Genomic DNA, 13,859 nt, shown 5'->3' on the forward strand with positions numbered 1-13,859 from the left:
TCTCTGCTGGGAGCACTTGACTCCCTCGGTGCACAGGGAAAGGGCGCAGGAGGGAGGGAACCGGGGGGGGGGGGGGGGTGGGGGCTCCAGGGGCAGCGGAGGAAGCAGCACGGCCCAGGCTCCACCTCTCCAGGCCTCCAGGAACTGCAGCCGCGGAGCAGGAACAGAGACACCCGCTGAACCAGCAGCGCCAGGAACACGCACGTCGCGGGTCTTAAAGCCCCTCCAGGCCACCGCAGACACACAGTTCCAGCTAAAGGACACGCACAACAGGGTGAGGAGGGAAAACCAATGGGGCTTTTCGTATATACACACAGAAATTAAATGCTTTCAGATACGCATTAATAATTTAATATTTTTGGTACAGATATTTTAGGAGCAGGACAATTTATTTGTAAGTGTTTAAACCTGGCATAAATCCTGCAAGGTGCGCCTCCCTCCTCCGGTCTAACCGAAGGCCCACCTGCCCCTCATCTCTGCTGGCCCCTCCAACCCCGCTTCACTCATGCAAGACCCCTCAAGGCTCCCAGGGCGGCTGAATACACTTCGGGGGATTTTTCAAAGCCTCCCGCCATGGGTCTCCAACGCGCCCCCTCCACCTGTTTCCCGCCACAGCCCCTGCGTGTCCCCAGGACCAGCACCACAGACCCCCTACCCCCCACACACCAGCGACCGTCAGAGGCTCTCTCCCTCCCAGCAGCGGCTCCTCTCAGGCCTGGATCAGCCGTGACCCCCATCATCTGAAGAGCTGCGTGAAGAACTACAGCTCAGCGCCCAGCAGAGCCACGGCCGGGGCTGCGGTCATGGCTACTGACACTCACAGAGCAGCAGGTGAGCACCCGGTACCGCCCCACACACACCTGTCGCTGAACCAGCACAGACGGCAAGTCCGCCACGGCACCTTCCATCTGAATTGAAGGGCTTGCCCAAGGTTGTCAGGAATAAGCGGACATGCCAGAATCCCACTCAAATCGCACCCCACCACGTGCTCTTGTGGAACCCAGAAATCCAGAGCAGGGAATTGCACATAGGATAGGTTGAGCTGATGTCTGACAAACGCGTGCGGGTCAGAGTACCAGAGGGCTTCCTAGGTGGCGCAGTGGGTAAGAATCCGCCTGCCAATGCAGGGGACATGGGTTCGATCCCTGCCCCAGGAAGGTACCACGTGCCACGGAGCAACGAAGCCCGTGCACCACAACTATTGAGCCTGTGCTCTAGAGCCCGTGAGCCACAACTATGGAGCCCATGTGCCGCAACTACTGAAGCCTACGCACCTAGAGCCCATGCTCTGCAACAAGAGAGGCCACCACAATGAGAAGCCCACGCACCACAAGGAAGAGTAGCCCCCGCTCACCACAACTAGAGATAGCCCATGAGCAGCAACAACGACCCAACACAGCCAATAAAATAAATAAATTTATAAAAAAAAAAAGAAAAAAGAAAAAAAGTACCAGAAACAGAACAGGAGGGAGGAGGCACCTGGCCCGCCTTCAGCAAGAATCCCTTTCAGTGGGTTCAGGAAGAATCCCCCACCCCTTGGCGGTTCCTCTGGGTAATTTTCCATCCACCGACCCCTCTGCTCCTTGACTCTACATCCCACTGTCCTTCTTGGACTTGGGGTTTCTCCCCAGTTGCAATTCCCCTGTCAGTCTTGAACCGTTTTCCTTACCACTGTAACAAGGGTTGGAATAATTTTTTCTTTAACCCTGTTTCATACTAAGAACAAGAATTCAATAAAATCAGAGTTCAGAGATAAGGTGATGAAACAACATCCACGTGTTGAACGGGTTTTATCGTGAGTCTCCTCCATTCCCGTCGCCGCTCCAGGCGCGGAGACCCTGCGGTGAGCGGAACGTGGGCAGTCCCGGCCCGCGAGGAGCTCAGGTCCAGGCGGGGGGCGGACAGAGCCCACTGCCACCGCCTCAGTGGCCACGGAACACTCACCGTGGCCAGGCACCGCTCCAGACGCTGTGCTGCGTGCACTCAGCCGTCCCTGTGACAGCGCCCGGAGGGAGGCAGGGTTACAGCCCTGATTCACATACAAGGAAACGGGCACAGAGAGGTCACGCTGTTTGCCCCAAGTCACAGCACAGCCGACGAACTGCGAGCCAGGGTCGCACGCAGGCGGCCTGGCTCCGAGGCCGTGCGCTGCTCCCCACGGCCCTGCCGCTGCGAGGCCCCGGGGGCAGGAGGCCTGCGAGGCGGCAGCAAGAAAACGGGCCACACGAGGGTCTGGGGAAGAACGCTCCACCTGCAGGTACCGAAGCACCGAGGCTTTGGCGAGTCCATCGCAGCAGAGCAGTGGACGCGTGAACGGGAGGCACCTGCCGGAAACCGGGCCACGCGGCGGGGCCACACGGGCACCGAAGCCCGCGGCCCCTCCCAGGTCCGTCGGACGGCACTGCCTTCCGTGGAGTTAACACTCACATTCTGTCCTGTAGCCACGATTCACACAGCTGGTCAGACTTACCGTTTTTTTCAAACTAGCAGCTTTATTAAAATGAAACTCACGTTCAGTATCTGAGATAGAATTCACAATTCCCCATCTTAAATGTATGGTTCCAGGCCTTTGAGCACACTCTCGGATGCGCGCGACTATCACCACCGTCAATTACAGACCGTGTCAGCGATCTCAAAGGAAACCCGTACCCACTAGTAGTCCACCCCTAGAAACACCCTCCCCCACCTTACACACCCACTCCTCTGTTTCACGCGGCTGTTGCCTACGTTGATCATTCACGTAAATGTGGTCTTCTGTGATTTGCGCTCTTACTTGGTATAATGTTTACACGGTCCACCCATGTTACAGCACCGTCAGCGCTTCACCGCCCCTTTTTCATGGCCAAATAATATTCCGTTGTGTGCATATGTCACAAGTCGCTTACCCATTCACCAGCTGGAAACACCTGGACTGATTCCACCTCCCGGCACCTATAAGTGATGCTGCCATCAGGTTTTTGTGCGACGTGTCTCATTTCCCGGGGTTGATGCTTAGGAGGGGAATTGCTGGGTCGCATGGTAAGTCTACGCTTAACCGTCTGAGGCACTGCAGGCTCCTCCCAAAGTGGCCGCACCACCGCACGTGCCAGCAGTGGCGTACGAGGGCTCCAGCTTCCTGTGTCTGCACCAGCCCCCGGCACTGCCTGGCTTCTGGGCTGTGGACATCCCAGTGCATGTGCAGTGGTACCTCCTTGTGGCTTTGATGTTCATTTCCCTGGTGACTAGTGATGTCCAGCACCTTATCATGTGCTTATTGTCCAATTTGTACATCTTATTTGGAGAAATGTCTATTGAGATCTTTGCCCATTTTTTAAATTGGGTTATCTGTGTTTTTATTACTGAGTTTGAAGAGTTTTTATATTTTCTAATATATATTCCATATCAGAGCTATGATTTGCAAACATTTCCTCCAATTACATGGGTTTCTATTCACTTTCTTTTTGTGCTTCAAAGGATACCTTTGAAGCACAAAAACTTTTAATTTTGATGAAGTCCAATTTATCTGTTTTTCCTTTTGCTACTTGTGCTTTCGGTGTCAGACCTAAATATCCATTGGCAAATTCACAGTTATGAAGGTTTACTCTTATGTTTTTTCTAAGAGTTTTATAGTTTTTGCTTTAACGCTTAGGTATCTGAAATTGACAAGTGGATTCTAAAATTTATATGAAATTACAAAGGATCCAGAAGAGCTAAAACAATCTTGAAAATGAACAAAGGTGGAGGCTTCACCCTTTCCAGATTCTAAATTTACAAGCAACAGTAACCAAGAAAATGCTGTAGTGGCATAAGGCTAGACATGTATATCAGCGGAAGGCAATTTAGAGTCCAGAAATAAACTCGGGGGTCTATGACGAACTAACTTTCAACAGGGATGCCAAGACCATTCAAAGGGGAAAAACAGTCTTTTCAACAAACAATGCTGAGACAACCAGGTAACCACAGAGGCTGAATTTTAAATGAAAACATGCTGTCAAAAAGTTGTCCCCGCTTCAATGTTTTTGATAATCTTTCTTTCTTTCACCTCTGATGGTTCTTTTAGGAACTAATGTTGACGATAATGAAAAAGCATTAATCTGCAGACTAATCGTTCTTTCAATGTCATTATTATTTGTTCCTTAAACTGAAAATATCTTGTTATGATATCCTACCCTCTACTAAGATGAGCGACTTGAATGTTGAAGACAGTTCGAGGCCACACAGCTCTGTTTCATAATAGTTTCAAAGAACCTCAGAAACAAACATCAGAGACTTATGACCTTAATGTCAATACAAGGAAGTTGTTTAAATGCTCTGGCAGAAATCACAAAGATGATGTGTGGAGAACACACCTGGATGCAGCAGGCACGAGGTGAGTGCCTGGGACCTTCAGAGCACTGCCCCTAAAAAGGAATCCAAACTCAGTGGAGTGTTCCTGCCTTCACAAATCAGATGATATTTTGAAATAATGCCAGAAAAATCTATTAATCTTGCCTGGTTATGGACAAGCTCCTGAAGTGCAGGTTATTTTGAAAACATGGAATTTTTTTGAACCTGCTTTCTAAGTAACAGAAGTCATGAAAAAAAGAAGAATACATCTAACATGCAGGGTCTCTGTCTGAATATGCAGCATCTCGGCCAGCACAAGACCATCTTCCACAACAGCCTGATGATAAAGTGCATGCCTCCTAAGCCAGCAGACTTGTAAAGGAGTCTCAAAGTGGAAATCAGAGCCCACCTGTGGTGACCGACGGCTTAGCCATAACTCACCTCTGCACAGAGAAGGCCGTGATGACGCTGCTGTGCTCAGAGTAAGAGGAGGACATGTATTTCTGTGGCTGCATCAGGACCCCACAGAGGCTTTAGATAGTATCTTATTAATATCCCTTACATCTCTTTGAAGTAAGGAGAGAACACGTTATTTCCGTTCTTCAAATTGGAAAAATATCAATAAAATAATTTATTTAAAATTGCAAAGAGTCCAAGTACTGTCAAGCTAAATGACCAGCAAGCGCGCTGCTCACGACGCCACAAATTTAAAAAGCACTTGTCACTTACATCCCACCCATTCTCCAAAGAAACTGCGACAAAAAGTAAAGCAAAAATTCCCAAGTGCAAACAGCAGCAAATTCCAAGGGCACTTCTTAGAGTGAGACTGGCCAGGAAGGAGCAGCTACAACAGGAATGAATGTTTTCCTCGATCACAACAGAACGGTCAAGTTGGAAAACAACAGAATTTAGCACGTTCTTGAATTTTGAGAACTGCCTTGCAACGTGGACGGATGAGGCCATCTCGGGAAGAAATGGCCACCTCGCAAAGGCACGGGCGAAGACGGCCCCCGCCTAGGGCCAGAGCCTGTGTTATCTGAAGCTGCGGCTGCACCCGAATCCTGTTGGCTGTGCCCGCTTTCCAATGCTGCTTTGCCCAAGATTAGCTTGTCCTCAATTTCTGGTCAAGGTCTGATGCAGGTGTTTACATTCTGACATTTAGTCAGCGACACGTCATGTTAAATTGAGACCTGATGATTTGTTCACATGATACGCTGTACCATACACCACGTAATGAAATCTCCTGTGGCTACACGTCAGCTTGGGACAAAAAGGCCCTTCTCCTCTAGAGAGTTCAAAGCATTCAGACGTCACTGAAATAAAAATTCAACGGGTGTATATCTCCACATTTTAAATTATTTGTTAGCCCTTTCTAAAGAATGTTGCCAAAAGGCTACAGGGCAACCTTTAGAGAACAGCGGTTTAGAAAGGATGCACCCCTCGTGCCAGCCCTACTCCCCACAGGGACGAAGTACAGCTACAGCAGCGAAGTCCTCAAAGCGCTTCTTCTGGGCACAGGGCTCAGTGGGGAGCGGGAGAAGGGGGCCGCGGAGGCCACTGTGCACTCGCCCTTTGTGACAACTTCAGAGCAACTCAACACTTGTCATTTAGCAATTTACTACAACATTAGCTAGTTTACAACATCAAAGTTCTTCTCATCGTGAGTCCTTCCAAATGATGACAGCTGTTATGCCGGGGAGCCCTGACAGCCTACGAGCCGGCAGGCACGGAGGACTTGACACGAAGACCCCACCCTCTGGGGCGGGTGCCACGTTGTCACTGGGCCTCATGGCTGATACCGAAGCTCTCGGCTCCTGGTACCGTGAGCGGGGACGTGGGAAAAGACGTTCCTTACAGCTGTACGGGGAGAGGGCAGGACTGATGGAAATAAGGACTGTGGGATAAAATAGCACAGAATACAAAGACAGACTCTGCTTTTCAGCAAGTTTTAAATGGGTTTCTGGTGTTTGGATTTAATACTGCTCTTTAGAAAATTATTTGAGCTTATGTTTGACATTAGCTGCTGAAAACTCTCTATAAAATACAGCAACTGGAATTAAACTAATAAAATCTTACCCAGTATCAATCCATAGATTTAATAACTAGATAAGGGTGATTTGCAGTGAGTGTATAGATAGTTTATTAAGTAAGTGAGAGCCTCTAAAGGACTTAAGAAGTACTTATGGGTACTTATAAACAAAGTCCTGCTTTAAGTAGTTTGAACATTCTTGCGAAAATCTTGCTTGCACCATGAGTTTGCTTAGTGGAACCTTTTTTCAGAGACTGTTATGGTGCGTTTTAATAAGCCTGTGTCTGGAATTGCTCAAAACCTGACTCGGTGGGGCCTGGATTAATAAGGTTTTAAATTACCTGGAAACACGAGGCCTTATGCAAGGCGTCAAGTATCACCAGGATTCAGCGGGTTCAGCTGTGTGGTCCACGCTCAGGCCAAGAAGACCCTGCCGGCCAGTCCTCCAGGGACGTTTGCCCACAGACAGCACTGCCCTCTGTGCTTCACCTCTGGAGAAAAGACGGGAGGCCGGTTCCCGTGGCTTGCAGTGAAGACACGGCTTCGCCCTAGGTCAGCTGGCGTCCCGCGCGCGTGAGCCCAAGTGTGACAGCTTCTTGCACCCCAGGAGCCGTGCCGGACTGAGGAAGCCCAGTGGTGCCCCTTCCTGACCTTCCACGCACGCGGTTAAAACCCCACCATCCGTCTTCTCCACCCCAAACCCAGTGTGTTCAAACTCCGGGAGAAAATCAGAGACACACCAACCGGTGCTCACTTCCCACGTGTGGCTCCCAAACTCATGGGATCCCCACCGCTCAGCAGGCCTTCTGAAGGCACCTCCCTCAGTGAGACTGCTCCGTGGTCCGTAGAATGCACACCTTCCCTTGGTTTCCGAACACTGTCAGCTCCTAATTCTCCTCCGACTTCTCTCATCACTCTTCATCAGGCCCCTGTCACCCAGGACACCCTTGACTCTCGTGTTCCCAAAGGCCAGCTTTCATCCCCAGAGAACTCCCTCCATCAGACGATACACTAACCACCTCTAAGTCCTCACCTCCATCTCGGCCACCTGAGCTCCAGAAAAGCACGTCCAGCTGCCGCTAGCACAGCTCTGCCTGGGCCCTCCCACCACCTTTATCCAGCTGCACAGACAGGAGTGCAGAAATCCTCTGATCCCTGGGCTCCGGGGGTGAAGGAGGAAACCTGGGCTCTGAATCTCTGTTCACGGCAGCACATCTTTAACGACCACCTCAAAACAGACTCTTATTTAGTAATAGGTAAACCTAAAAGTGAATATTTTACGTATTGTTTTTGTTCTGACTTGCGTATATTCTCCAAATTAACTAAAAACGCACTTTTCATCATCATTCTACTGAGTCTGCCCACCTAAAATTTTCACCACCTTTTCCATTCTGTAACCAAAAAGCGAGCAAAGTATTTAACTTTCCCCCCAAATAAATCAATCATCACAAAATTACTTTACATCAGTTTGACCTTTAAATTCATTTACATGAATCCAAAGTGCATAAAGTTTTCAATCACAGTGTTCAAAGCAGTTAGGGGAGCAATTTCCAGGGCATATTGCAAATATTTTGCCCTCAAATGTAGAAGTGTTTTGAGTAATGCACTTAGTGTAAGTTCTAAGTAAGAGGAGAGCACCAACCCAACCTGCTGTAATGTAATTTCCTGTCTTATAATTTTTCCTAGAGGTAGAGAAAAAGTGACAGAAAAGAGAGTTTCATATAGAGTAGTCTTTGTACTCTTTAAAATATAACAGAAAATAACAAATTACTTTAGAAACACCTAAACTGAGCAAGTTTTAAGGGGGGAGTCACCGTGGGAAAGCCTCATCTTTCGACAGCTCAGGCTATGACATTTGGTGTCTCGGTTCCCTTGAGAGGTGCATTCATCCCAGGAAACCACACCCTCGAGGCTTCTTTTCATTTTCGGTGCTGAATAAAAAGCATGCAGCTCACTGAAGGAACACAGGACCGAAAGCAAATGATACCACCATAAAGCACCAGCAGCTTTCCCCTGATTAAAAAAAAATGACCTTCTTTCACAAGTCTAAGCATATGCACTCCTGGAGAACATTATCTTCCTGGTTACTTATAACCAAAAATCCTACGAGAAACTTACTCTTTACGTTAATTAATGTCCTCTTACTACCTCGCGTGTTTTCCTTCACATTCTCTTGAACATGAGATTATATAGCTTAGCACCCTGTTTACGCACTATGTTCTCAACTTTACTCAGTTTTCTCATAAAAGGGCCTAAACGTTTCATTTCTTGGTGTTTGAAGTTTAAAGCCATCTGCACTGTTGAAAATATCCTCCAGCTCTTCAAAGTTAAGTTGATGACATTTTAGGGGAAAAAAATGTTCAAATAACTGTAAGATTCTCAGGAAAGCAGTTAACTCAGCTGTGCCAAGGGGTATATTCTCATTTCTTATGTATCTGGTTACACAAATCTTTTCTGGTTCATCTGTAAACTAAATATCAAAATCAAATGCTTTTTACCATGTTTTACAAAGAAAGTATACTATGGCTTCATTTTATTATTTTGTTTAATTTCATAATATTTTAAAAATTATAATTTCTACCCCATTTACTTCTAAAAGACAGACTCCAAAATTTGGAATTTACACCCTATTTGCATCTAAAAATGCTGTAGAAATGAAATGTAATAACGAGATTAGAAACCACGTCACCCTTTCTCGTCGTTTGATTAAGAGGATGTACATCAGTTCTTCATCAGGCAGAAACATTTTCTTGGCACTAAATCTCAGAAGGAAACTATTTTCAACATCATTTTTACTGAATACAAAAGATTCTTACTGTTTCTTCTATTCATTCTTGATTAAAAAATTAAAATACAGTCTGATTTGTAACTGTGTACACCCCCACTTCTCACATGTGCTTGTGCTTTCGACACGGTCCTTCCTCAGCTCCCGTGGGGACGACACGTCAGGGGATGGACTCGAACATGCTCCTCCCGGCCGCCTCGGAAAACATGGCTCAGCTCCTCAAGTCCTGACGGGAGCTCAGTGAGTGACAGTTCGCTTTTGAGCTTGTGGGTGAGGGAATGAAATGCCAGTACTCCACATCACTGGGCAAAAAGAGAAGCCTATCTCATAGAGACTGGGCTAAAGATGAAGACGCTTAGTTTACATTTTCCTCAAGCCACATCGATAGGCCACGAGATCAGAAAAAAGGCCAAAACAGTTTAGATCGTGAATGAATTTTAGACCCACTAGCGCTTCCTGCTCTTCTCACACACCTTGCCAACGTCCTTGTGCCCCAGAAGGGTCTCGGGATGTCCCCAAGGCAGACACGCCGAGCCCCACCCTCCACGGCGCCCAGCCTGGCTGGGGGACACCCTCACAGGCCATTCCTGTTCTGGTTTGTGCTTTGGCTTCTGCTTTCTGTTTCACCTGCTTCACCAGAAAAACAAGTTGCTGGATTGGTAACTGAGTTTATAAAAATGAAAACAGGCAGGACTTCCCTGGTGGTCCAGTGTCAAAGAATCTGCCTTCCAATGCAAGGGACGTAGGTTCAATCCGTGGTCGGGGAACTAAGATCCCACATGCCTCGGAGCAACTAAGCCCATGCACCACAACTACTGAGCTCGCGCCTCAACTGGAGAGAGAAAACCCGCAGCCACAACAGGAGAGAAGCCCGTGTGCCGCAACGAAAGGTCCCGCGTGCTGCAACGAAGACCCGACGCAGCCAATAAATAAATAAATGAATAAATAAATAAATGTTTTAAAGAAGAAAACAGGAGGCGAGATGAAGGTACTGGCGTACTATTATATCTGGCAATTCACGTAATTTTTACAACAATCCAATGAAATGGGCATGATTTTCTAACTTAATAAATAAGTTTGCATCTAGTCCTGCTTCTTGACGGACCCTGTCACATTTGATAACAATTTTTGGCCTTCTGTTCCCAAACCAACTCCCCACGTGGACATTCACACACGCTGAAGACTCTACACTCTGCAGCTCCTGACGCCACGCAACGAAACAGAGGCGGGAAGAGGCGGCCGCGTCTCCACAGGGAGAGGCTCCTGGGGCAGCTGTGCGCGCACGCCTCCCACACCCCACACTAGACGATGCGCGAAAGCAGCCACTGGCCGGGGGCGGGGGGGGTCGTCATCCTCAGACGTGCAGTGAGATCAGGAAACAATGGTTTGGAAAACTGTACTTCGGAGATCTCAGGGCCCGTAAGGGATTGCTGGCAAAGCCAGAACAGGATCCAAGACTCCCAGCTCGAAGCCCTGGGAACTCTCCACACAGCCACAGAGACATGAGTTTTGGAAGGCAGGGGATCTGTCCACGAGCGCGGCAGGTCTGAGCCCGGGGGCCCTTCCAGCCGTGTCCGCATCATTCGTTTTAAACAGACTCCCAGCGCCTGACGTGCTGGGAGCTCCGCGAGCTCAGGGGTCACCTAAACACTGGAGCTGGGTGAGCACGCAAACTGAATAACAGATGGTGCTTCCCCTCAAGTGTCCGGTTCTCCACAAAGCACCTGTAACTTTTTTATAGAATTTGTTTTGAAAAAACTATTTCATTCTGTTTTCCACGGTGACTCTAACATCATCTCTGCTGCAGAAAGCTGCAGCTCTAGACGATATGCCATGGATACTGACACCACAGATACACATGTAGATTTACACACATCATGGACGGATGTAAACACAGAACAGCATGGTTAACACAAGAGGGTAATCAACAGACTCCAAGGACAGATAAGATATGGGAAAAGAGTCGGTGTCACCTCAGTGGGGTTTTCGAAATGTCCTGAGTGATTTTAAGCAACATACGGAAGGCATATTCGTTGTATTAAGAGACGAGGTGAAGGTAAATACGTGTATTAATCAGGGCCTGCGGTAGAAGAAAATCACGAGCAGGACATTTCAAATCGGAGTAATTGCCAGCCCCACGTAAGTGACATCACACAGAGGTTAAAGAGAAAGAGGGGTGCCTGCCACGGAGTATGGGAAGTCTGGTCTCTTGAAATAACAGCATCACAAAAGTTATTTTTTATATCTTTCATATTTCAAGAAAAGGACAAATAGCTCACAGCTATGGAAGGTTCAGGGGAATTTTTGGCTCTAAGTTTTCCAAAAGGATTTCTAATTTTTTTGTCTTCTTGAAAAAAGAACAATGAAGGGGACAGGTCTCATAATGGGACTTGAAAGGTAGAAGAAAAAGAAACTCTACCCAAAGCCTCTTCTCTCTTAATACAAGTGTCAACTCTGAACCAGGTAAAGGGACCCTAAGGAAGGAAAGAAAGCAGTGGAGAGAAGAAAGGTAGGAGAGCAGGGAAAAGACAAAATATAAGATAAAGGGATTTTGAAAGAACCATAAATTAAGCCTGAAAGTCCTGGATTTCATTCAAAGCACACTGAAAAAGGCACTGACACATTCAAAGCAGTAGACACGGGTCAAGGTGGGATAAAGCAGGTCTCAGAGAAGCATAAATCCAGCAGTGAAAATTCAATCTGTACCAAAAAATCAGAGATGAAAAAGGTGAAAATTGGTGAAGAAAAGATACAAGTGGAAAGGGAAAATAAATATTAAAATACAATAAAAGTTACTAATCTTAATTAGGAATGCAAAATGAAGAAAGCAGTCTTCATGTCTTAGTCAGCAAAATTCCACAAAGAATCAAAAAATATGTTATGCTACTTGTCAAAAGACATATTTAAGATGTATTTTGAACACAGCCTCAATGGCCAATGGAAAAATATTAAGTGGTCTAACATACATGAAACTAAAATACAGGTAAATATTTCTAGATATAATAGCTGAAATCGTCATAATTTAATGAAGAACCATAATTTGAAGCCTTTAGACACAAGAAACCTAGTGAATCCCAAGAAGGAAAAACACTTAGAAAACCAGAAAGCTTAGGGCACATTATAATAAAATTACTGTAAACTAGTGACAGAGAGAAAATGTTAAAAGGAGAAGAAAAAGATCTACCAGGAAACAAAGACAAAAATGACTGGAGATTACTTGTCAGATGATATAAAACAGAGGACAAAGGAAGGAAGATTTTAAAAGGGCTGGCAGTTACTGGTTGTTCTCTGCCCAGTAAAAGTAACCTAAAGCGTTTGTTTCAGAAAAATAGCAGCTGAGACAGTTTATTGAGAGCAGACAGGTATACATAAAATGTAAGTGGAAATTCTTCAAGTTGAAGAAAACAACGTAAATGGAAATCTGCATCTGTGCAAAGAACTGAAGAATGTCAAACATAACAAAGATGTAGGTAAATAAGACTTTTTTACTCTTTTAAAAATTTCTTAAAAGTTATTTAAATCAAAAATAACAATACGCTGTAAGGTTAAAAAGATACGTGAAAAGAAGAGCTACGAAAATAACCATAGCACAAAGACCAGTATGAGAAAATGGAAGTAAACTGTTGTCAGCTTCTTACATTACATGGTAAGTGGTCTAATACCACCTTAAAGTACAGGTAGAGAATGATAAGGAAAAAGTGCGTATGATAAAAGCACTAGAGAACTCACGAAAAAATTTAAACAAAGACGTATACTATAGACAAATACGATGGAGATTTGATTTTTTAATGTTTTAAAATACCCAATTCAACCCAAATAAAGCAAAAAAAGATAAGGCTGAGAACACACGACAGAGAGATTAAACTACAGCCTCACATGTCACCAACACAGACACACAGACGGCAAGTGAGCATATGAAAAGATGCTCCACATCACAGGTTACCAGGGAAATGCAAAGTAAAACAGGGAGACACCACTCCAGGCCTATTAGAATGACCAAAACTACAACACCGACACCACTAAAGGCTGCTGGAGATGGGAAGCGACGGATTCTCAAGCACTGCTGGTGGTGCAGTTAGCATCAGAGATAAAACACAGAGTACTAAACAGCAAGACCCAGAGACTAAACTCTTTTATATAATCTTCATTTTTAATAGTTTCTCAGTTCTACCCTTTAAATTAGGGTAGGTAGAATGCTTTCAATTCTTTTTAAATTTATTTTTAGGGAGGCAGAGTTTTAGCTTAATTTCATAAAAATGTTAAAGTAACCACAGATAACATTTTGCAATGCCTTAATAATCATGAGAAAATACTACAGTGAACTCGGATATATGTATTTTTTTAAATCAAAAGCATCAGAGAATCCCTTAAAGGAAAACATTTAATAAAACTGAAACTCATGGGTGGAAGCATTAATATTTAATGTAAGTGACAAAGAGTGGCTGTTTTAATAGCTACAGTAAATGCCTAAAGAGAAACTGTGCAAAATTAGGATGATAACAGAATTATCTGAAAATAACACATCTACTTGCATGGGAAGACATTTTGTTTAAACCACACATAGATTTGTTTTCCTTAAATCAGAGATGGAATGCTACTTTAAAAAATGTAAAGCTTGAAACGGTGCTTATCGACTATGCATATGTGGAAAAATAAAACAAATGTAGAAGGTTTTTTAAAAATCATCTTCCTCTGAACGTCTTGGGCTCCCGTGCCCCCAGCTGGGACGATCTCTTGCTT

The 13,859-nt window shown here is 45.6% G+C and overlaps 1 protein-coding gene across 3 annotated transcripts in view; it reads right to left on the reverse strand.

Annotated features, from left to right (window-relative positions):
• Positions 1 to 13,859, reverse strand: part of GMDS (GDP-mannose 4,6-dehydratase) — a 454,717-nt gene that overhangs the window by 270,300 nt on the left and 170,558 nt on the right. The gene's annotated exons all lie outside the window — the stretch shown is intronic.

Source organism: Hippopotamus amphibius, chromosome 11 (assembly GCF_030028045.1).
Source record: "Hippopotamus amphibius kiboko isolate mHipAmp2 chromosome 11, mHipAmp2.hap2, whole genome shotgun sequence".
NCBI lineage: Eukaryota > Metazoa > Chordata > Mammalia > Artiodactyla > Hippopotamidae > Hippopotamus > Hippopotamus amphibius.